Genomic DNA, 23,864 nt, shown 5'->3' with positions numbered 1-23,864 from the left:
GCTGCCCAGTCCAGAATAGTCTGGATCTTAGGCTGGAGTGGCTGAACTTGGCCTCCACCTACAAGGTGTCCCAAGTAAACCACAGTTCCCTGCCCTATCTGGCATTTGGATGCCTTGATAGAGAGGCCTGCAGATTGCAGAGCCTTCAAAACCTTCTTCAGGTGGACCAGGTGATCCTGCCAGTTGGAGCTAAAGACAGCAATATCGTCAAGATAAGCTGCACTGAAGGACTCCAAGCCAGCAAGGACTTGATTCACCAACCTTTGGAAGGTGGCAGGGGCATTCTTTAAACCAAAGGGCATAACAGTGAACTGATAATGCCCATCAGGTGTGGCGAATGCTGTCTTTTGTTTTGCTCCAGGTGCCATTTTGATTTGCCAGTACCCTGCTGTTAAGTCAAAGGTACTTAAGAATTTGGCAGCACCTAATTTGTCTATCAGCTCATCAGCTCTAGGAATGGGATGGGCATCTGTCTTGGTGACAGAATTAAGTCCTCTGTAATCCACACAAAACCTCATCTCTCTCTTTCCATCTTTGGTGTGAGGTTTGGGGACTAAGACCACTGGGCTAGCCCAGGGGCTGTCAGAGTGCTCAATTACTCCCAATTCCAGCATCTTGTGGACTTCCACCTTGATGCTTTCCTTAACTTGGTCAGACTGTCTGAATATTTTGTTTTTGACAGGCATGCTGTCCCCTGTGTCCACATCATGGGTACACAGGTGTGTCTGACCAGAGGTTAGGGAAAAGAGATCAGCAAACTGTTGCAGGACCTTCCTACAGTCAGATTGCTGTTTGCTAGAGAGGGTGTCTGAATAGATCACTCCATCTACTGAGCCATCATTAGGGTTTGATGACAGAAGATCAGGGAGAGGCTCACTCTCAGCTTACTGATCCTTATCTGTTACCATTAACAGATTTACATCAGCCCTGTCATGGAAGAGCTTAAGGCGGTTCACATGGATCACCCTCTTGGGGCTCCTGCTTGTGCCCAGGTCTACTCTAGGTAGGTGACCTGACTCTTCCTCTCTAGCACTGGGTAAGGGCCACTCCATTTGTCCTGAAGTGCCCTGGGAGCCACAGGCTCCAAAACCCAGACTTTCTGCCCTGGTTGAAATTCAACCAGTGCAGCCTTTTGGTCATACCAAAACTTCTGGAGCTGTTGGCTGGCCTCAAGGTTTTTACTTGCCTTTTCCATGTACTCTGCCATCCTTGAGCGAAGGCCAAGTACATAGTCCACTATGTCTTGTTTAGGCTCATGAAGAGGTCTCTCCCAGCCTTCTTTCACAAGAGCTAGTGGTCCCCTTACAGGGTGGCCAAACAGAAGTTCAAAGGGTGAGAATCCTACTCCCTTCTGAGGCACCTCTCTGTAAGCGAAAAGCAGACATGGCAAGAGGACATCCCATCTCCTTTTGAGTTTTTCTGGGAGCCCCATGATCATGCCCTTTAATGTCTTGTTGAATCTCTCAACAAGGCCATTAGTTTGTGGATGATAGGGTGTAGTGAATTTATAAGTCACTCCACACTCATTCCACATGTGTTTCAGGTATGCTGACATGAAGTTGGTACCTCTGTCAGACACCACCTCCTTAGGGAAGCCCACTCTGGTAAAGATACCAATGAGGGCCTTGGCTACTGCAGGGGCAGTAGTCGACCTAAGGGGAATAGCTTCAGGATACCTAGTAGCATGATCCACTACTACTAGGATGTACATATTTCCTGAGGCTGTGGGAGGTTCAAGTGGACCCACTATGTCCACACCCACTCTTTCAAAGGGGACCCCCACCACTGGAAGTGGAATGAGGGGGGCCTTTGGATGTCCACCTGTCTTACCACTGGCTTGACAGGTGGTACAGGAGACACAAAACTCCTTAACTTTCTGGGACATGTTGGGCAAGTAGAAGTGGTTGACTAACCTCTCCCACGTCTTGGTTTGTCCCAAATGCCCAGCAAGGGGAATATCATGGGCTAAGGTCAGAATAAACTCTCTGAACCCCTGAGGCACTACCACTCTCCTAGTGGCACCAGGTTTGGGATCTCTTGCCTCAGTGTACAGGAGTCCATCTTCCCAATAGACCCTATGTGTTCCAGTTTTCTTGCCATTGGACTCTTCAGCAGCTTGCTGCCTAAGGCCTTCAAGAGAGGGACAGGTTTCTTGTCCCTTACACAACTCTTCCCTTGAGGGTCCCCCTGGGCCCAAGAGCTCAACCTGATAAGGTTCCAGCTCCATAGGCTCAGTTCCCTCAGAGGGCAGAACTTCTTCCTGAGAAGAGAGGTTCTCTTTTTGGTGTTGTGTTGCAGTTGGTTTCCCAGCTGACTTTCCTTGTCTCTTGGTAGGCTGGGCCCTTTTTACAGACTCCAGCTCTACTTTTTCACCCTGAGCCTTGCACTGTGCCCTTGTCTTGACACACACCAGTTCAGGGATACCCAGCATGGCTGCATGGGTTTTCAGTTCTACCTCAGCCCATGCTGAGGACTCCAGGTCATTTCCAAGCAAACAGTCTACTGGGATATTTGAGGAGACCACCACCTGTTTCAGGCCATTGACCCCTCCCCACTCTAAAGTTACCAAAGCCATGGGATGTACTTTAGTCTGATTGTCAGCGTTGGTGACTGGATAAGTTTGTCCAGCCAGGTATTGACCAGGGGAAACCAGTTTCTCTGTCACCATGGTGACACTGGCACCTGTATCCCTCAGGCCTTCTACACTTGTCCCATTAATTAGGAGCTGCTGCCTGTATTTTTGCATGTTAGGAGGCCAGGCAGCCAGTGTGGCTAAATCCACCCCACCCTCAGAATCTAATGTAGCTTCAGTGTGACACCTGATTTGCTCTGGGCACACTGTTGATCCCACTTGGAGACTGGCCATTCCAGTTTTAGCTGGAGTGGAGTTAGAAGTGATATTTTTCTGGGGACAGGCCTTGTCTCCAGTTTGGTGTCCAGGCTGATTACAGCTACGACACCAGGCCTTTTTGGGATCAAAGTTTTTACCCTTGTACCCAAAATTGTTTTGTGAAGAGGCTCTGGGCCCACCCTCCTGTGCAGGTTTTTGGGGGCCTGTAGAAGACTCTTTACTATTTTTGTTTTTGGCTGTCTCACCACCCTTCCCCTGGGGAGGTTTTGTGACCTCTTTCTTTTGGTCACCCCCTGTGGAAGTCTTGGACACCCTAGTCTTGACCCAATGGTCCGCCTTCTTTCCCAATTCTTGGGGAGAAATTGGTCCTAGGTCTACCAGATGCTGATGCAGTTTATCATTGAAACAATTACTTAATAGGTGTTCTTTCACAAATAAATTGTACAGCCCATCATAATTACTTACACCACTGCCTTGAATCCAACCATCTAGTGTTTTTACTGAGTAGTCTACAAAGTCAACCCAGGTCTGGCTCGAGGATTTTTGAGCCCCCCTGAATCTAATCCTATACTCCTCAGTGGAGAATCCAAAGCCCTCAATCAGGGTGCCCTTCATGAGGTCATAAGATTCTGCATCTTTTCCAGAGAGTGTGAGGAGTCTATCCCTAAACTTTCCTGTGAACATTTCCCAAAGGAGAGCACCCCAGTGAGATTTGTTCACTTTTCTGGTTACACAAGCCCTCTCAAAGCTGTGAACCATTTGGTGATGTCATCACCATCTTCATATTTAGTTACAATCCCTTTAGGGATTTTCAACATGCCAGGAGAATCTCTGACCCTATTTAAGTTGCTGCCACCATTGATGGGTCCTAGGCCCATCTCTTGTCTTTCCCTTTCTATGGCTAGGATCTGTCTTTCCAAAGCCAATCTTTTGGCCATCCTGGCTAACTGGATGTCCTCTTCACTGGAGTTATCCTCAGTGATTTCAGAGATGTTGGTCCCTCCTGTGAGGGAAGCAGCATCTCTGACTATTATGTTTGGAGTCAGGGCTTGAGAGGCCCTGTTCTCCCTAAATAGGACTGGTAGGGGGGAATCTCCCTCCAAGTCACTATCATCATCCTCTGTGTTGCCATCCTCAGAGGGGTTGGCCTTTTCAAACTCTGCCAACAGCTCCTGGAGCTGTAGTTTGGAAGGTCTGGGGCCCATTGTTATTTTCTTTATTTTACAGAGTGACCTTAGCTCCCTCATCTTAAGATGGAGGTAAGGTGTGGTGTCGAGTTTCACCACATTCACATCTGTACTAGACATTATGGGGGTCATTCTGACTCCCGCCGGGCGCGGTCACCGCGCGCCCGGCGGGAGCCGCCAAAATACCGTACCGCGGTCGGAAGACCGCGGTGGGTATTTTGAGGTTTCCCCTGGGCTGGCGGGCGGCCTCCAAAAGGCCGCCCGCCAGCCCAGGGGAAACCGTCCTTCCCACGATGAAGCCGGCTCGTAATCGAGCCGGCGGAGTGGGAAGGTGCGACGGGTGCTGTTGCACCCGTCGCGTATTTCACTGTCTGCCAAGCAGACAGTGAAATACTCGTAGGGGCCCTCTTACGGGGGCCCCTGCAGTGCCCATGCCAGTGGCATGGGCACTGCAGGGGCCCCCAGGGGCCCCACGACCCCCCCTACCACCATCCGGTTCCCGGCAGGCGGACCGCCGGGAACTGGATGGCGGTAGGGGGGTCGGAATCCCCTCGGCGGCGCAGCTAGCTGCGCCGCCTTGGAGGATTCAAACGGGCGGCGGTACACTGGCGGGAGACCACCAGTGTTGCCGGTCTGACCGCGGATTTACCGCCGCGGTCAGAATGCCCTGCGGGGCACCGCCGGCCTGTCGGCGGTGCTCCCGCCGACCCTGGCCCCGGCGGTCTAAGACCGCCGGGGTCAGAATGACCCCCTATGTTTCTAAAAGTTGGAGTACTTTTTAAGAATCTAAAACTAGTTCTAGGTTCTAATTCAAACTTTCACAAACTTTTAAACTCTAAAAAAAATGCTAAACAGGATCTAACACAAGGCCCTAGCAGGTCTTTTAAGAATTTAGAAAAATAGTTCAAATTGCAAAAATCAATTTCTAATGACAATTTTTGGAATTTGTCGTGTGATCAGGTATTGGCTGAGTAGTCCAGCAAATGCAAAGTCTTGTACCCCACCGCTGATCCACCAATGTAGGAAGTTGGCTCTGTATGCACTATTTCAAAGTAAGGAATAGTATGCACAGAGTCCAAGGGTTCCCCTTAGAGGTAAGATAGTGGCAAAAAGAGATAATACTAATGCTCTATTTTGTGGTAGTGTGGTCGAGCAGTAGGCTTATCAAAGGAGTAGTGTTAAGCATTTGTTGTACATACACACAGGCAATAAATGAGGAACACACACTCAGAGACAAATCCAGCCAATAGGTTTTGTTATAGAAAAATATCTTTTCTTAGTTTATTTTAAGAACCACCGGTTAAAATTCTACATGTAATATCTCATTTGAAAGGTATTGCAGGTAAGTACTTTAGGAACTTTGAATAATTACAGTACCATATATACTTTTCACATACAACACAAATAGCTGTTTTAAAAGTGGATACAGTGCAATTTTCACAGTTCCTGGGGGAGGTAAAGTATTGTTAGTTTTAGCAGGTAAGTAAACCACCTACGGGGTTGAGATTGGGGTCCAAGGTAGCCCACCGTTGGGGGTTCAGAGCAACCCCAAAGTCACCACACCAGCAGCTCAGGGCCGGTCAGGTGCAGAGTTCAAAGAGGTGCCCAAAACACATAGGCTTCAATGGAGAGAAGGGGGTGCCCCGGTTCCAGTCTGCCAGCAGGTAAGTACCCGCGTCTTTGGAGGGCAGACCGGGGGGGTTTGGCAGGGCACCGCGGGGGGACACAAGTCCACACAGAAAGTACAACCTCAGCAGCGCAGGGGCGGCCGGGTGCAGTGTGTAAACACGTGTCGGGTTTTCAATAGTTTCCTATGAGAGACCAAGGGGTCTCTTCAGCGATGCAGGCAGGCAAGGGGGGGGCTCCTCGGGGTAGCCACCACCTGGACAAGGGAGAGGGCCTCCTGGGGGTCACTCCTGCCCTGGAGTTCCGATCCTTCAGGTGCTGGGGGCTGCGGGTGCAGGGTCTTTTCCAGCCATCGGGAAATTAGAGTTCAGGCAGTCGCGGTCAGGGGGAGCCTCGGGATTCCCTCTGCAGGCGTCGCTGTGGAGGGTCAGGGGGGACAACTTTGGTTACTCACGGTCTTGGAGTTGCCGGAGGGTCCTCCCTGAGGTGTTGGTTCTCCACCAGTCGAGTCGGGGTCGCCGGGTGCAGTGTTGCACATCTCACGCTTCTTGCGGGGAGTTGCAGGGGTCTTTAAATCTGCTCCCTTGAAACAAAGTTGCAGTCTTTTTGGAGCAGGGCTGCTGTCCTCTGGAGTTTCTTGTCTTTCTTGAAGCAGGGCAGTCCTCTGAGGATTCAGAGGTCACTGGTCCTTTGGAAAGCGTCGCTGGAGCAGGTTTCTTTGGAAGGCAGGAGATAGGCCGGTAGGACTGGGGCCAAAGCAGTTGGTGTCTTCTGTTCTTCTTCTGCAGGGGTTTTTCAGCTCAGCAGTCCTCTTCTTCTTGTAGTTTCAGGAATCTAAATTCTTAGGTTCAGGGAAGCCCTTAAATACTAAATTTAAGGGCGTGTTTAGATCTGGGGGGTTAGTAGCCAATGGCTACTAGCCCAGAGGGTGGGTACACCCTCTTTGTGCCTCCTCCCAAGGGGAGGGGGTCACATTCCTATCCCTATTGGGGGAATCCTCCATCTGCAAGATGGAGGATTTCTAAAAGTTAGAGTCACTTCAGCTCAGGACACCTTAGGGGTTGTCCTGACTGGCCAGTGACTCCTCCTTGTTATTCTCATTATCTCCTCCGGCCTTGCCGCCAAAAGTGGGGCCGTGGCCGGAGGGGGCGGGCAACTCCACTAGCTGGAGTGCCCTGCGGTGCTGGAACAAAGGGGGTAAGCCTTTGAGGCTCACCGCCAGGTGTTACAGCTCCTGCCTGGGGGAGGTGATAGCATGTCCACCCAGTGCAGGCTTTGTTACTGGCCTCAGAGTGACAAAGGCACTCTCCCCATGGGGCCAGCAACATGTCTTCGTTGTGGCAGGCTGCTGGAACCAGTCAGCCTACACAGATAGTCGGTTAAGGTTTCAGGGGGCACCTCTAAGGTGCCCTCTGGGGTGTATTTCACAATAAAATGTACACTGGCATCAGTGTGCATTTATTGTGCTGAGAAGTTTGATACCAAACTTCCCAGTTTTCAGTGTAGCCATTATGGTGCTGTGGAGTCCGTGTTTGACAGACTCCCAGACCATATACTCTTATGGCTACCCTGCACTTACAATGTCTAAGGTTTGGCTTAGACACTGTAGGGGCACAGTACTCATGCACTGGTGCCCTCACCTATGGTATAGTGCACCCTGCCTTAGGGCTGTAAGGCCTACTAGAGGGGTGACTTATCTATACTGCATAGGCAGTGTGAGGTTGGCATGGCACCCTGAGGGGAGTGCCATGTCGACTTACTCGTTTTGTTCTCACCAGCACACACAAGCTGGCAAGCAGTGTGTCTGTGCTGAGTGAGGGGTCCTCAGGGTGGCATAAGATATGCTGCAGCCCTTAGAGACCTTCCCTGGCATCAGGGCCCTTGGTACCAGGGGTACCAGTTACAAGGGACTTACCTGGATGCCAGGGTGTGCCAATTGTGGAATCAAAAGTACAGGTTAGGGAAAGAACACTGGTGCTGGGGCCTGGTTAGCAGGCCTCAGCACACTTTCAATTCAAAACATAGCATCAGCAAAGGCAAAAAGTCAGGGGGTAACCATGCCAAGGAGGCATTTCCTTACACCATCGCTGTTGGAACGATTACAAGACAGATGGCAATCATCCATGCGTATGTTGTTCAGTACGGTAAGGCCTGCTACTCTGAGGAGGAACCACCTCTTCACATTGCACAGAGCCTATTACTCCTCCTTTAAACTCTCAAAGAAGAGGAAGGAGGGAATGGTGAGCAGTCCAAAATGTGGATTGCTGAGTGCGTATGATGTCCATATGTTCAAGGATTGCCAAGTTGTTCTCTGCTGTAGGGAAGAAGTCTGCAAAACAATTTCAAGTATACTAAAACAAGAAGTCTTGGCGACCCTCCCTTTAATAATTTTCAGTCTACCAGAAGATGGGGGAATAAAGAGTAGGATGGTGAAGATGGTAGTGTTTTATGAAATATTGCTGGCCAGGAGAGAAATCTGTCGGCATTGGGTCTCAACAGGCCCCCCTCACATAAAGACTGGCTAAATGAGCTTTTTCGAGTAGCGAAATTAGACATGTTAGTGGGAACTTCCAGAGAAAAGAAGGAAAAAATGTGGTCCCTGCTGATGGAATGGAAGAAACTTTAAGGGTAAACTGTGAATTGTTTTGAACTATTAGGTTCGTGTCCTGGTCCAATGATTAATCACCACTCTACTCCAGGATACTAGTGAGAGAGGTTCTGGCACCCTGGAATCAGCCACCTCCACGTATGAGACGATGCACCGGAATACAGTATGGAGTGGGCTAAGAATCTGAGGTGTATGAGGACAAAAAAAAAACAATGAACAGGTCTAAAGTAGAGATTGATAATGCCAGACTGTTGTTGTTCCTGGATGCCCAAGACATATTAATGTCCAGAATGAGCTTCCCAAAGATGGTCACAGATCTACATGGGAATGCCACATGACAGCTTGGTATAGGACCTTTTTATAATGTCTATGCCATTATGAGCTCTCCGAGGATGTTCCCAGACTTCCCAGTAACTCTATGTGTCACTTCGGCATGGAGATGTTGTATAAATCCTCGGTCTTATGTATTATTGTTTTTCAATCCTTGTTCCTCTATCTCACACCATCCTACAGCTTTGATACTCTTCTGTTCTCCCAAAGGGATATGTGTTGTAATTTACTTGCTTCCTTCCCATTCCGCTCTTGGTATTTCCCTGCCCTCTCAGACCTCTCTTCTTTGCTATCCCTTTGGAATGGCCAGGCTGAACTGCTAAAACGTTGTCAGTAACAGTTGAAGTTAACAAATGGTTGTGTGGCAGGTGGTGGTGGTGGTGGTATGCCACAGACTGTTGTATCTACAACCTTCATTCTATTGGCATTAATGTAAATGTTTATGTTGTCTTCATTCAGTACAACAATATTTATGCAGCTTCATGTTTCCATTATTTTCATTCATCCCATTAATACTTATGCAGTTGTGTATATGTGTAAGCATCATTCATTCAATCAGTATCTATGTAAAATTATATCTTTGTGATCTTCATTCATTCCATCAACATTCATTCTGCTGTGTATTTATTTCCTACAGGAAGATTGATAGACAGATAGATAGATAGACAGATAGCATGGAGACAATATTTATGTGCATAACTAACTTTCCCTCGTCCAATGATACAGCTACTTACCTATGCAACCTTCATTCATTCCATCAATACTTAGGAATCAGTGTCTATATATGAGTTCTTCTCTCGTCTATTAACCATTCCATTAATTGTTATGAAACTTATACATAGCTTTCATTCCATTAACATTTTTGCAGCTGTCTGTCTAAAAAAGGTTTAATTAATTCTGTGAATGTAATGCAGCAATGTAATGAGGCCATTTTTATAATTTGTAAATATTCATGCAGCTGCATATATGTGTAATCTTCAGCTGTGTATTTGAACAACTTCCATTTATTCGTCAATATTTAAGCGCTACAGCCCTGATTCCACGTTGGTCAGAGGAACATATACTAATTTTTGCACCCGATAAAAAAATGATGCGGTGGGGTATGTTATTTATCCACACGGTATAGTAAATGCCATACACTTTTCCCTTGTTAAAGTAGGGTAGGTTTGGCCTGCTGAAATTTAGAGAAGGGTGAGTGAGGTATTTAACACACCCACTAGCTACTGGATGTGATAAACACCATCCAACTCGGAAATCAACCCCTGAGCAAACAGGGGTTTTCGCAAGGGTCAGAAAACACCGACCAACTTGGAATAAGGGCTATACATCTTTGGTTCCTTTACATAAACATGTACGTATGCTTCATTCAATGATTATTTATACTGCTGTGTATCTATGTAACTTTAATTTAGTACATCAATATTTGGCTATGCTCATTTCTGTTACATCATTATATATCTATTTAACTTTAACTTATTCCGTGAATATTTAGCTTTCTGGTCAATTATGTAACATTATTTCTGACTCTACGTTTTCCTCATATTATTTTTTCATTGCTTAAGCATCTCTAATTATATGCAGTCGATGATATTGTTAGTTTAATGACAAGGATGGATGAAGGAGATGTCGTACATCGTGCTGAGTAAACATCAACATTCTACATGATTAATATCGACAATCCGCCGGTATCGTGGCATGGCAAAAGTGCAGCTGATACCCTGGGTAGGGACACTCAGCAGCCACTACCCCAAGGGGTCCAATTCCTTTGTTTGCCTTAGGGGCCGTGACATCCTTACTGAATAGCTATTCCTTGGCCAACCCGCAGCCGTTCTGCAGCACGACTGAGACCTTCTGTGTAAAAACGTAAGGTTTTGAAGTGCAACTGTGCAGACATTTATACCATATTCAGTAGTTATATGTACACACATCAGGCGCGCGCAAAGATTAATTAGCTGTTGAAAGGCCAGAAGGGTATATAACTGAGGCCTCAATGAACTCCCCCGTCAGCGTGGGGCTGCTGCTGCCGCCGGAACTAAGGCCCGTGACCTCACTTACATGTGGAATACGACTTGCCGCCATATCGCGTTCCCAACGGAAGCCACGAGGCAGGTCCCACAGGAAGTATCAGGCTTCAGGACGAACCTACTTTAGGTTTCACTGAGGTGACAAAACTCAGTAGTGCGCTGTGAACTTTCCACCGAAAGACATTTCATCTGGCTACTCTGCAGAATTTTAACTCATTGTGCGACCGCTCCTGGCCTGTCAGTTGCGTTTCCCTGTGGCCTGGGCGGGATACGACCGTGACAGAAGTGGGCAACTGGTGGAAAAGGCCAGGTAGCTGCTCAGATCGGCACTAGAAGCCCCCTAAATACTCGCTAATTGGTCGTGTGGCCGGATGTGCTGAGATGTTAATACATATTTTGGTCAACTTAATATATGTGTGTGTAGGAAGTAGTTGTTTTGACAGGCTGTGTCAGGCTTTCTTTCTCCAGCAGTGGAGTGGATGTCATCACAAGATGACGTTTCTGACAAAAGCTATATTGAAATAAATGCTCTAAAGCAGTGATTCCTAACCTGTAGTCTGGGGACTCCTGGGGTTCCGCAAAGCCTATTCGGTTGGGGTGAGGGGGGGGGCATGGCTGCATAGAAAATTAAATAATATTAACAGATGAATAAAGTACATATACATAAAGAAGCAAAATGAACAACTGAAAAATGTAAAACATAAAATGCGAAGGAATTTAAAATTGGGGGCCAAAAATATAGATGGTATCCTGATTGGTAGAAGCAGCAGCATTGCATCATACAGAATATAGTATGGAAGATGAGTGTCCCCAATTGACTTCAGAAAAGCTCCAACGTTTCCATTAAAATTTTGATTTATATTTGTTTATGAATTAAACAATATATTTCATCATTGGTGCATTTGTCAAATGAATGTTTGTTTCTGTATTTTGTTGTATATTGTTTTGCAATTCAAACCATTGGGGAAGAGGGCACGGAAACATGACACCGTTGCTGAGTGTTGAAAAGGTCGCTTTATTGGAAACAGGTGCACTTACAAATAACAAACCCTGGCCTTTGCCTTACAAAACAAAAACCTCACTAATCATCAACATCACCTATCCAAAGTCCTCCCCCCTCCCCTTTCCTTTTCTCCTTGCCCAGATGTATTTGTCCGTTCCTGCGTTCTTTGTCAAACCCATTTATTGACCTTATCCATTCTTTAATGCAACCTGACAATCGTCCCTGCCCAGTGTCATAACTGTTAATGTCAGCCTACCTTTCTGTCCGCCTGTTGTCCCCCTTTCAATAACTCAATAACTTCTAGGGTCCTGTCAGATTCGCTATCCGGACGTATTTAGTTTTGTCATGTAAGTCTCACTGTCGCGCCAGCACCTGCTTCCAGCGACAACATACATCCATTACCCTGTGCACCCGTTCTGCCCCGGGCCAAAACCCCACTAGCTCTTCCGAACAATAAGACCAAACCACTGAAAAGGGGAAGAAAAAAGGGGAGTGGGTGGGGGAGCGGGAGGGAAAAATGTTTCCACCTGCACCTACCACTACCAGCCACTGTGTCACCTACTGACAAAATGGCGGCCGGTACAAAATGGCCCTCTATATATATCCCCTCCCGACACCCACCTAAAAGCCCCAAAATAGCCCACGCTGCCCTGGGCCGTACCACCCTCCCCAAACAATCCGGGGGTGGAAACCTCACTCCGCTCGGCAATCCACCCCAGGTCCTCATTGGGGAAGAGGGCACGGAAACATGACACCGTTGCTGAGTGTGGAAAAGGGTGCTTTATTGGAAATAACAAACCTTGGCCTTTGCCTTACAAAACTAAAACCTCACTAAACATCAACATCACCTATCCAAAGTCCTCCCCACTTCCCCTATCCTGCCCTCCCCCTCCCCTTTCCTTTTCTCCTTGCCCAGATGTATTTGTCCGTTCTTGCTTTCTTTGTCAAATCCATTTGTTGACCTTATACATTCTTTAATGCAACCTGACAATTGTCCCTGCCCAGTGTCATAACTGTTAATGTCAGCCTACCTTCCTGTCCGTCTAGTGCGTTTGTTGTCCCCCTTTCAATAACTCAATAACTGCTAGGGTCCTGTCAGATTCGCTGTCCATACGTATTTTGTTTTGTCATGTAAGTCTCACTGTCGCCACCAGAAAAGCCAGGTAGCCCTGCTTTTCTGGCCCCCGACTGCCTCATCAAATTTTGTGAAGCATTGTTTTCAACGTCTCCTTTATATGCAGTAAGTAAAGTTCCATCCCCACAACATACAAATGTACTCCGTCACCCCTGAAGAATTCTACGTCCTCGAACCGTAAATCCTTGTGCTCCATGGAAGTGAGACCCCGATCCGCACAGAAACTCCTCATCTCTTTATTTAACTTACTTCTTGCCCTCTCAATGGCGCTGGGCTTCTTTGCCCCCGCCACACCCGACGCGGTACGAAACCTGTAAGGACCACATGGCACCCCCGCCACATACTACATATCTCCTCTAAGTCCCTCTTCATGCTTTTCATTAAATCCAGTCCTGTTGTTTTAACAAGATCATTCTCCCTCGCATGCACAAGAAAAATGTCAGGACAAAACCCCCGAACCGTTAAATTACGCAGACGAGATAATAACTCGCTCCACCTTAAGCTTCCTTTCGCATCCCAACGCACATGGTAGCGGTTCCTGTCCAAACCCAGGTTCTCTTTAATGGCAGTTCTGCACGCTTGTCTGTGTGCCCATTTGATAAAAGAATGTCTCACCACCCAAATTGAAATGAAAGCTACTTCTGGACCATGTACCACACCTGTAAGGAAAAAACACAAATATTATATTTCGTAAAAACCAATCTGCCCCGACTGCACATATCTTTTAAAACTATCTGGCTTCCACCTCTCCAACCCCATGAGATTTGCCCTACCCCACCCCCTTCTTCCTGCTTCTGTAGCCGCCCCAATCCTAAAAGAATGGGTACCAAATTGCTCCCCGTCCTGTTCCAACATGGCCAAACCCTTCCTCATGACCGCTAAAAGCTGGTATGCTGTGACCACTTTGCCATCCTCATGGCGAAAAACCGCTTCTTCCCGAGACATAGGGGGTTATTCTAACTTTGGAGGAGTGTTAATCCGTCCCAAAAGTGACGGTAAAGTGACAGATATACCACCAGCCGTATTACGAGTTCCATAGGATATAATGGACTCGTAATACGGCTGGTGGTAAATCCGTCACTTTTCCATCACTTTTGGGACGGATTAACACCTCCTCCAAAGTTAGAATAACCCCCATAGTGTGCTGACGCCACTGCTTAACCAGCACTAAAGGGCAAATGGTAGCCACCGGGTACCGACGCAACCTAACATCTAGCCCTCTCCCTACTTGATCTGTTTTGGAAGACTGCAGCCTAATCGTGACACCTGCCCTATATAAGGAAACATTCCCCCATGAAATGGCAGCTTTGTGCCCCGTACCCAATAATTCAGAAACATGAAAGGCCCCAAAAACATCCACAACATGAATGTTTTGAACAATGAAGCCTCTCGCTCGCTCACACACACCACACCCATGCTCCTCAACAGACCCTTCAACAAACTCACCGACAGAGGCTGTCTCACTCTCTCTCTCTTACCTCTCTCTTTTGCCCAACCCCCAAGAATTCTCTGTCTCAATTCCCCCACCGATGGGTGATATCCCCAGAAGAGCTTACCCATAAACCCCAGCGCCGCCATCTTACTGGCTATATTCACCCTGGACTGTCCCCGAGCAATTAAGTCTATTATGAACCGAACCACATCCTCCACCCTGTCAGCATGCACAACCCTCCTCCGAGCTCCCGATCTCAAAAACTCCTGCCATGATCCCATATAGGTACGTCGGGTGGAGGGCGCAAATTAATTCAGCACCAATCGAAGCATCCTGTCGTTCCTGTGCTCCACATCCCGTCCGGCATTCTTGTTCTGGTCAGGAGCACACCTGAGACTAACCCATGGAATCTCTCCCAATGTGAATGAGACAAAGCGTCCGCAATGTTACTGTCCACACCAGGCACATGTCGCACCCTAAATAGAATATCCTGTCGCAAACACTGCAAAACAAACACTCGAAGCAGCTGTAAAACCTGAGTGTCCCTGGCCGACTGCCTGTTAACCATCTGCACCACCGCTAGATTATCCACCCGAAACAGTACACGTTTGTGCTGCAGCACATGTCCCCACAAACATACTGCCACCACCAGAGGAAACAACTCGAGAAACGCTATACTGCGCCCTCCATTCATCCAAGCTGCTGGTCAATGTTCTGCGCACCAAAGTCCTTGCCAATACAGTCCAAAGCCATGAGCCCCTGCGGCATCCGAAAAAATCTGCACATCCCACTCATACTCGCGCCATGCCTGCAATGGAATGCCGTTGAAAGACTCCAGAAAGAGACACCACATGCGCAAAACTTCCCGTACAGCTGCCTTGAGCCTAACTTGATGATGAGGAAGGAAAAGCCCCGCTAAAGACAGTCGCAGCCATCTGCAAAAGGTCCGTCCAGCTCTCACCACCCTACAGGCAAAATTGAGATGGCCCAGCAACACCTGCACTTCGCTCACTGTCACCTTACTCTTTCCCAACATAGCGTAAATGGTCTGCAACATCCGAACCTTTTTCAAGTCAGGGAGGCACGCCATCCTGCTCACCGTATCTAGCTCAATCCCCAAAAATGTAAAAGCCGTACAGGGCCCCATGGTCTTTTCGGGGGCCAAGGGCACACCTAGGTCCCCCATCACTGCTTGGAATTGCTGTAGAATCTCCGCGCACCTTGGTGAATCCCGTGGTGCCACAAAGGAAAAAATAGTCGAGGTAATGGGTCACGTGTCTGTGCCCCGTGACCCTCGTAAAAATCCATTGCAGGCAAGTACTGAAACATTCAAAGAGAAATCAAGAGATAGAACACCCCATTGGGAGCGCCTTGTCTACATACCACTTCCCCTGAAACTGTATACCAAGTAACTCAAAGTCAAGGGGGTGCACCGGCAACAAGCAGAAGGCCGATTTTATGTCCGTCTTAGCCATGAATGCGCAGGGCCCCATAGATTCCACCCTTTCAACCACCACGTCAACAGACGCATAGGAGACTCTTGTCAGTTCCACCGATATAAAATCATTTACTGAGAAGCCTTCAGGCCAGGATAGGTGTTGGATTAACCAAAATTGGCCTGTTTCCTTTTTGGGGACAACACCAATCGTAGAGACAATCAAATTCTGCATCGGCCAAACTGTGAAAGGGCCAGCCGTGTATCCCAAATGGAAACCATGCGTAAAACCTTGAATCAACTTGTCAGCGTCTTATCGTCTGTCATATCCGTGCAACCAAAAACTCAAGCGATCATCCTTAAATGAAGTACATGCTTTTTCCTGCAAAGCCCTGTCTAAAGCACTGTTCTCCGGAACCAGTAGGCTGTCCCACCACGTTGACCTGTCCCTGGGGAGGTCCCTGTGTTGCTCCTCCCCCAACTGATTAGGCTGCCCATAACAGTGCACAAGGGCATGGCGTCCCACACAATTAGAACACTCACGTCGGAACTTGCAATATTCCCGAGTGCACGCTCCTTTATTGTAGTCCCAACACGCTCCAACGCAAGTGCTGGTAGTTTGACCTGACTGTCCTTTTCCCGCCGCCCCCACCCCTTAGGTAGGGCGCTCCCGAAAGGGCTGATAAGTGATGGGAAGTCCACTAGCCGTAAATATGGTCTTCCCGAATGTTGCTGGACCCATGGTATGTTGCCATAGGTCCGCGTCTATCTCATCCCACTGTACCTCTGGGTCCACTGCCATCCTTACCGTAAATTCCTCATCATATTGAAGCCACTCGTACCCTCCGTAATTGATCTGCGCATTCCGGATCATGTCCATGTACTTAAAAAGCGCCACCGACCTATCAGGGTGTTGCTCGCAATACGCACTTGCAAAAATTAAAAAGGCAGCCATCCAGTTCTCTATATTCACTGGTACCTTAGGCCTCTTTGCCAACTCATGTTCTTCCTCCTTCGATCCCTCCTTCGATCGGACCTCCGGGTGTAATAGCTTCAAAATCTCTACATACTCACCTTTCCAAATCGTTTCTTTTGTAGACTGCATCAAATGAGCTCCCAACAGCTTGGCCGTGCCCATGTTTGGCAATTTTGTCCCCTTAGCAGCCCGCTGCTCTGACTTATCCTCCACCTTAGCCGACGTCACTGACGCCTCACCATTTGTTGGCACTCCTGCATCCACAACATACACCGCTTTCACCATGTGTTGCAGGTGCCACCCGCGGCGCTGTGCCACCTGCTGCCGTGCCAAGACACTGCTACCCAGCCCCGATCATCCCACCTTCCCCGAAGAGCGTCTTTGACCGTGTTCTCTGAAATCCAATCCTCCGGTGATGCCATCCGGCTGCCCGCACTGGGGCCTGCCTTCTCTTCTGCCCAGAGCCGCGGAGCCGCAAACTGCCCGCCTGGGTAACCGCCACTCGTCCCTGCCTCTTCCTGCCAGAAAAGGTCCAATGTGCCAGGTTGAGAACTAACTCCTAAACCGTGTGAGATTACCCTACTTGAAACGCCCCCTCCCCACGACACACTCCCTCACTACCTTCTGATATCCTATTCCCTGATTAACCGCTCTTGCCCCCCAAAAAAACTGCTCCTGCTGACCATAAACACGCCCTGGCGGCTTTACCTGCATAGGCGGCAACGCACGTCCCAAACAATCACCTTCATCAACCTCATCCCCACACCGCCCTCACTGTCAGACTCACTCCATATCAGCATCGTAGGCCACTTCCGGCAAACCGGTACACGACCGTCTTCACCTTCCCCTTAAGCAGACCCTACTTCCATACTACCTTCCCCTGCCCCTCCCAACTCTCCGCTACGAAAATCAGCGCTGTGACAGCCTTGCTCCCTTTGCCTCCCTTCCCCCTTTTTATGATCTCTTGAATGCAGAGTCTCTGCATTGTCATGCGTTCCTTGCAGCATGACGTGCGGGGCTGCCCTCAGCGACGCCTCCAAGTCGTTTCTTACTGGCCCCCCTTTCCTCCCCAGAACCCCGCAAGCCTGCCCATGAGAACTCACTCCCTTTTTGGGCCCTTCAGGCCCTACCTTCTCTTCCTTCAATTCCTTTAGGGCTGTGCTTGGAACTTCCAACAGAGCACCGCCCACAGACTTGACCGATCGCGTGCCTGAGGGCGTGCGCAGCACCTTATCTCGGTCTCCACCCCGGTGGCTGTCCCCACAGCATATGTGTGCCGCCGCACCTTCATAGGCGATCTGGCAGGCTTCACAGCACCTGCCTGCCCTCCCCTCACGAAACCCCGATCCTTCCTCCACCCCTGCCCCCTTTTTTTCACCTGAGCAACGCAGATCTTCTCCTGGCACGGGGGCGAACACGCCCATACCGCCGCTGCAACTCCGCCTGCAGATTTCCGAGCCTGGCCTCCCCCAACAACAAAAGCACTTGCCGAGCTTTGTCCTCAGCCATGAGACCGCTGGCCGACTGCCGCCACACGAAGAATGCAACGAATACAGGTAATACTCCAGAGCTCCCTCAAGAGCAGCGCCAACAAAACTATTCTCTGCCAATTTTCTTTTTTTTAAAGGTATAACAATCAAGACAAAACGCTATGGAAAAAACCTCTACAGCTGCTGAACCCACTAAGCAACGATCTCTACCCAAAAACTTTCCATCTGCACCTACCACTACCGGCCACTGTGTCACCTACTGACAAAATGGTGGCCTGTGCAAAATGGCCCCCCATATAAATCCCCTCCCGACGCCCACCTAAAAGCTCAAAAATAGCCCATGCTGCCCTGGACTGTACCACCCTCCCCAAACAATCCCAGGGGGGGGGACCTTGCTCCGCTCAGCAGTCCCCCCAGGGCCTCATTGAAAATGCTTATGTTGGGGTCCTTGGCTTTCAGTAATGAGTCAGTGGGATTCCCCAGGTTCCAGTAATAAATTAGTGGTGGTCCCCAGGCTCTAGCAATGATTAAGTAGGGCTCCACGGAAGTCAAAAGGGTAAAAAACACTACTCTAAAGAAAGATATAGTGAACGACTGTGCAATAATATCCAAAAACGCACAAGTGCTGAAAGAACGCAAAATGCACAAGCCTTCAAATAATATGTCTTTCATTTTTTCAGAGATGGGGAAGAGAGTGCAATAGCTTAAAGCATTTGTCGCGTGCCACCACCTCCATCCAGAACATTCCAAGAACCTTTCTCGTGTCCCAGTACTGCAATGGATCATCAAGTGTTCAGGATCTGGACAGCATAAAGCCAGAAACATTCTGGGGTTAGCATGACTCTGTGCCAGAAGTCGCCGGCCACTTTAATAAAGACGAGCCTTAAAATGTTTAAGCATGTTACAATTTTTTGTTGATAGAAAATATATTTGTGCTTCTTTTCAGCTATTTCAACCTCTGTTATGTGGAGGCATTAAGGAGAGTATCGCTATTCCCAAAGGAGAAGAAAGGGGCAACAAATGTATGACTGAAGTCATTAACTTTGGAGAACAGTACTCTTACAGAGAATTATATACAGGGATTCCCATTGCTCTGCCCTTGAAGAAGGAGTTCTTGATGTCTGGATCTACTAAGCCATTATTACAGACTGGGGCTATTGCTGACTTCTGGCTACTGACTTTTCCATCTCTTTACTCAATACTGTAACAGGTCCGCACTACAAAAGTACTGTCACTCACTCATGCAAAACAGCCACCAAAGAAACAAAAGGCTACTGCAAAATTAGATGGGTGGACAGCACTCAGGGTTGTATGAGATTTCATAGGAAAGGAAATCCTCCAGAGGAGTGCGCTATAAATAACATGCACCTTTTTACTTCAACTTTTGCTGCATTAAAAATAGTTGTGGGGGCAGACATTGCTATATATGGTAATGGACTTGCTGTCATTGAGGGCTTGGAAGAGTACATCTTCGAAGTTGTTCCCAAGAGCACTGTTGTCCTGTTAGAGAGAGAGCTGTGGGATGGACAAATGGTGCTTCAGGTGATGACCTGTGTTGGACTTTGCCCTGTCTGCAGGGTCATCACCAACAATTTTGCCTTCACCCTCCTGTTTTCTGAACACAGTTTTGTTGGCTTTTAGGACTCTTCACACTTTACCTCTGCTAACTAGAGCTAAAGTGCTTGTGCTGTTGCCTTAAAACATAGTAGAATTGGCTTGCACTCAGTTGGCCTATTTAATTTACTTGTAAGTCCTTAGTAAAGTAGTACTGCATCTGCTCGGAGCCTGTAAATTAAAAAGTACTAGTGGGCCTACAGCACTCATTGTGGCACCAACTTAAGAAGCCCTTTACAACTGTCTCAGGCCTGTTGTTGCAGCTTTTATGTGCACTTTTAAACTGCCATTTCGACCTTGCAAAATAAACTGTTTCCCAGGCCCAAACCTTCCTTTTTAATGCATATACGTCACCCCGAGGGTAGGCCCTGCACAGCACAGACGGCAGGGTGCAGTCTATTTAAAAGGTTAGACATGCACTTTTAAGTTTTACATGTCCTGGAAGTGAAAAACTCCTAAATTTGCTCTTCATACTACAAGGTCTACATCTTCAATAGGATAACAGTGAGTTACCTTATTACATTTAATAACTGATAACTTTCAATTGGAGCAGGTGGACAGCTCAAGTTTGGTGTCTAACCATTACGTCCTCGCACATGAGCTCGGAAGGAGCGCTAGCGCTCCCTCCGTGGGCTTCCCTCCTACTCCCCCAAGGCAGGGATGGAAGAGGAGGCCCTTCCCCTTCCACCCCCGGCCCCCGAGCCCCCCGAGTCCCCCCAGTGACGTCTGATGACATCAGGGCGCGATCTCATCAGAGGCCATAACCCCATTGCACTGGAAGCTCAGCTTCCGGTCATGTGATGGGAGCCTGAGAGGCTTTAAAGGGAAGGAAAGGAGTTTCCTTCCCTTTGAAGTCTCTCAGACCATTTCAGAAGCCAGATCATGAAGCGATCTGGCTGCTGAAATGCCCACTAGACACCAGGGTTTATTTATAAACAGAAATTGGCATAAGGGGAGTGACCCCTTGGGGCAATTTTTTTCAAGGCCTTTTCTGCCCCCACTTAAGCAAGGATCGCTCCCCTAGGGGGCAATTATATTTAGGCCATTTCTGCGCCCCTTGGAAGCAGGTTGGCATATTTTTATAAGGCCAATCTGCCCCCAATGGGGGCAGAAATCACTAGACACCAGGGATTTTGTTTTATACTTGCGCATAAGGGGAGCGGCTCCTTGGGCAAGGGTTGCTCCCCAGGGGGGCAAAATATTTTTAGGCATTTTCTGCCCCCCCTAGGGGCATATTGGCCTATTATAATTAGGCCGCTCTGCCCCTAGTGGGGACAGAAACCCCTAGACACCAGGGATATATTTTTGTTTATGTTAATTTTGTTTTTTATGTATGGGGAGCAACCCCTTAATCAAGGGTTGCTCCCCTGGAGGGCAAATTGTATTTAGGCCATTTCTGTCCCCCTTCGGGGCAAATCGGACATTTTTTTTTAGGACAATCTGCCCCCAAGGGGGGCAGAAACCACTAGACACCAGGGATCTTTATTGTTTCGCATCAATTTCACGCAAGGGGAGCGACCCCGGGGGGGATTTATTTTAGGCCATTTCTGCACCCCTTGGGGCGAGATCGGCCTATTTTTATTAGGCCGATCTGCCCCCAAGGGGGGCAGAAACCACTAGGCACCTGGGATTTTTTTTGCGCCACTTTCGCACGAGGGGAGCGACCCCTTAGGCAAGAGTCGCTCTACTGGGGTGGCAAATTTATTTTGGGCCATTTCTGCTCTTCTTGGGGGCAGAAACCACTTAGGCACCAGGGATTGGTGGGTATGTTTTGTTTGGGGGGCCAGCCCCTTGGGTAAGGGTCGCTCCCCATGGGGGCACATTACTGTTGGCCATATCTGCCTCCCCTTGGGGGCAGATTGGCCTATTTTTGGAATGCCCATCTGGCCCCAAGGGGGGCAGAAAGCCCACCAGAGACCAGGGAAGATTTTTTTTCTCCAAAATAAGAGGGTGGGGGTATGGCCATACCCCAACCCCAAATAAATGGGGCCAAAGTTGTTCTGCCCACCAGTGGGAAGATGGGACAATTACCCCTGACCCACACCCGGGGGGCAGAAAGTCTACTAGATGCCAGGGTATTAAAAAAAAAAAATAGTGGGGTGGTGGCTACCAACCAGTATGGGCCTGGTTATGCCTCCACCCCAACTGAAGGGGGTAACAGTCTTTCAGCTCTCCCCCGCACACTAAAACATCTTATCCCATGGCAAGCAAGAGGACAGTTGATTATTTTGGGTTTTGGTTTTACATTTGGGCCATGAGAGCTTGACTAACTCTCAAAATCGTCCCACTTGGAATAGTGAAGGCTGCACTTTATGGACTTTGGGACGCTGCCATGTAGAAAAATCCACAAGACCTAGACACATCTGAAAACTAAACATCTGGGTGATTCCAGGGTGGTGTGCTTCACATGCACCCCGCACCATTTTCTTACCCACAACGCCCGCAAACCTCCAACTTTGCTGGAAATCACACATTTTCCCACATTTTTGTGATGGAACCTTCTCTGCAGGAATCCACAAAATTCCTACCACCCAGCATTGTCTCATCTATACCGATAAAAATTCTGCTGCACTTGTCAGCCTAAAAATGTTTTTTTTTCAAACTGCCCTTTTGGACCCGCTTTGGTTCCCCCTCAATTTCGATACGTTTTTGGCTCTTCCCTGTCACAAGCACTTGGCCCACCTACACAAGTGAGGTATCATTTTTACTGGGAGACTGAGGGGAAGGTTGGGTGGTAGGAAATTTGTCCCAGTGCGGTGATCCTACACAGAAATGTGGGAACAATTAGATTTTTTAGCTAAATTTGAGGTTTGCTGAGGATTCTGGGTAAGAAAACATTGGGGGGTCCACGCAAGTCACACCTCTCTGGACTCCCTAGGGTGTCTAGTTTTCAGAAATGTCTGGGTATGGTGGGTTTCCAGAGATGGCTGCTGAGCCAAGGTCCAAAAACGCAGGTGCCCCCCGCAAAAACAGGTAGTTTTGTTTTTGATAATTTTGATGTGTCCACATAGTGTTTGGGGCATTTCCTTTTACGGGCAATAGGGCTACCCACAAAAGTGAGGTACCATTTTTATCGGGAGACTTGGGGTAATGCTGGGTGGAAGGAAATGTGTGGCTCCTCTCAGATTCCAGAACTTTCTGTCACCGAAATGTGAGCAAAAAGTCTTTTTTTAGCCAATTTTGAGGTTTGCAAAGGATTCTGGGTGACAGAACCTGGTGAGAGCCCCACAAGTAACCCCATCTTGGATGCCCCTAGGTGTCTAGTTTTGAAAAATATGCAGGTTTGGTAGGTTTCTCTAGGTGCCGGCTGAGCTAGGGGCCGAAATCCACAGCTAGGCACTTTGCAAAAAAACAGGTCAGTTTTCTTTGCGATAATTTGATGTGTCCACGTTGAGTTTTGGGGCATTTCCTGTTGCGGGCGCTAGGCCTACCCACACAAGTGAGGTACTGTTTTTATTGGGAGACTTGTGGGAACACTGGGTGGAAGGAAATTTGTGGCTCCTCTCAGATTCCAGGACTTTCTGTCACCAAAATGAGGGGAAAAAGTGTTTTTTGGCCAACTTTTGAGGTTTGCAAAGGATTCTGGGTAACAGAACCTGGTCAGAGCCCCACAGGTCACCCCATCTTGGATTCTCCTAGGTGTTTTGTATTTAAAAATGTGCATGTTTGGTAGGTTTCCCTAGGTGCCCGCTGAGCTAGAGGCCAAAATCTACAGCTAGGCACTTTGCCAAAAACACGTCAGATTTCAATGTAAAAATGTGATGTGTCCAGGTTGTGTTTCCTGTCGCGAGCATTAGGCCTACCCACGCAAGTGAGGTACCATTTTTATTGGGAGACTTGGGGGGACACAGAATTGCAAAACAATTGTTATTGCCCCTTGTCTTTCTCTACATTTTTTCCTTCCAAATGTAAGACAGTGTGTAAAAAAGACCTCTATTAGAGAAATGCCCTGTAATTCACATGCTAGTATGGGCACCCCGGAATTCAGAGATGTGCAAATAACCAATGCTTCTCAACACCTTATCTTGTGCCCATTTTGGAAATACAAAGGTTTTCTTGAAACCTATTTCTCACTTTTTACAATGTATACAATGAAAACCCGTTGCAAGGTGCATCTCCCTTATTGGCTCTAGTTACCTAGAGTTCTTGATGA

At 48.2% G+C, this 23,864-nt stretch overlaps 1 long non-coding RNA gene across 1 annotated transcript in view; it reads left to right on the top strand.

Annotated features, from left to right (window-relative positions):
* Positions 1 to 18,977, top strand: part of LOC138285314 (uncharacterized) — a 61,125-nt gene extending 42,148 nt beyond the window's left edge. The window contains exon 3 of the long non-coding RNA XR_011201568.1: positions 18,778 to 18,977. This is a non-coding gene — a long non-coding RNA (uncharacterized lncRNA). The remainder of the gene's footprint in view (positions 1 to 18,777) is intronic.
* The last annotated feature ends 4,887 nt before the right edge of the window (positions 18,978 to 23,864 follow it).

This window comes from Pleurodeles waltl, chromosome 1_1 (genome assembly GCF_031143425.1).
Source record: "Pleurodeles waltl isolate 20211129_DDA chromosome 1_1, aPleWal1.hap1.20221129, whole genome shotgun sequence".
Lineage (NCBI taxonomy): Eukaryota > Metazoa > Chordata > Amphibia > Caudata > Salamandridae > Pleurodeles > Pleurodeles waltl.
The sequence above is the reverse complement of the archived record's forward strand: the minus strand, read 5'-3'. Positions and strand labels throughout refer to the sequence as shown.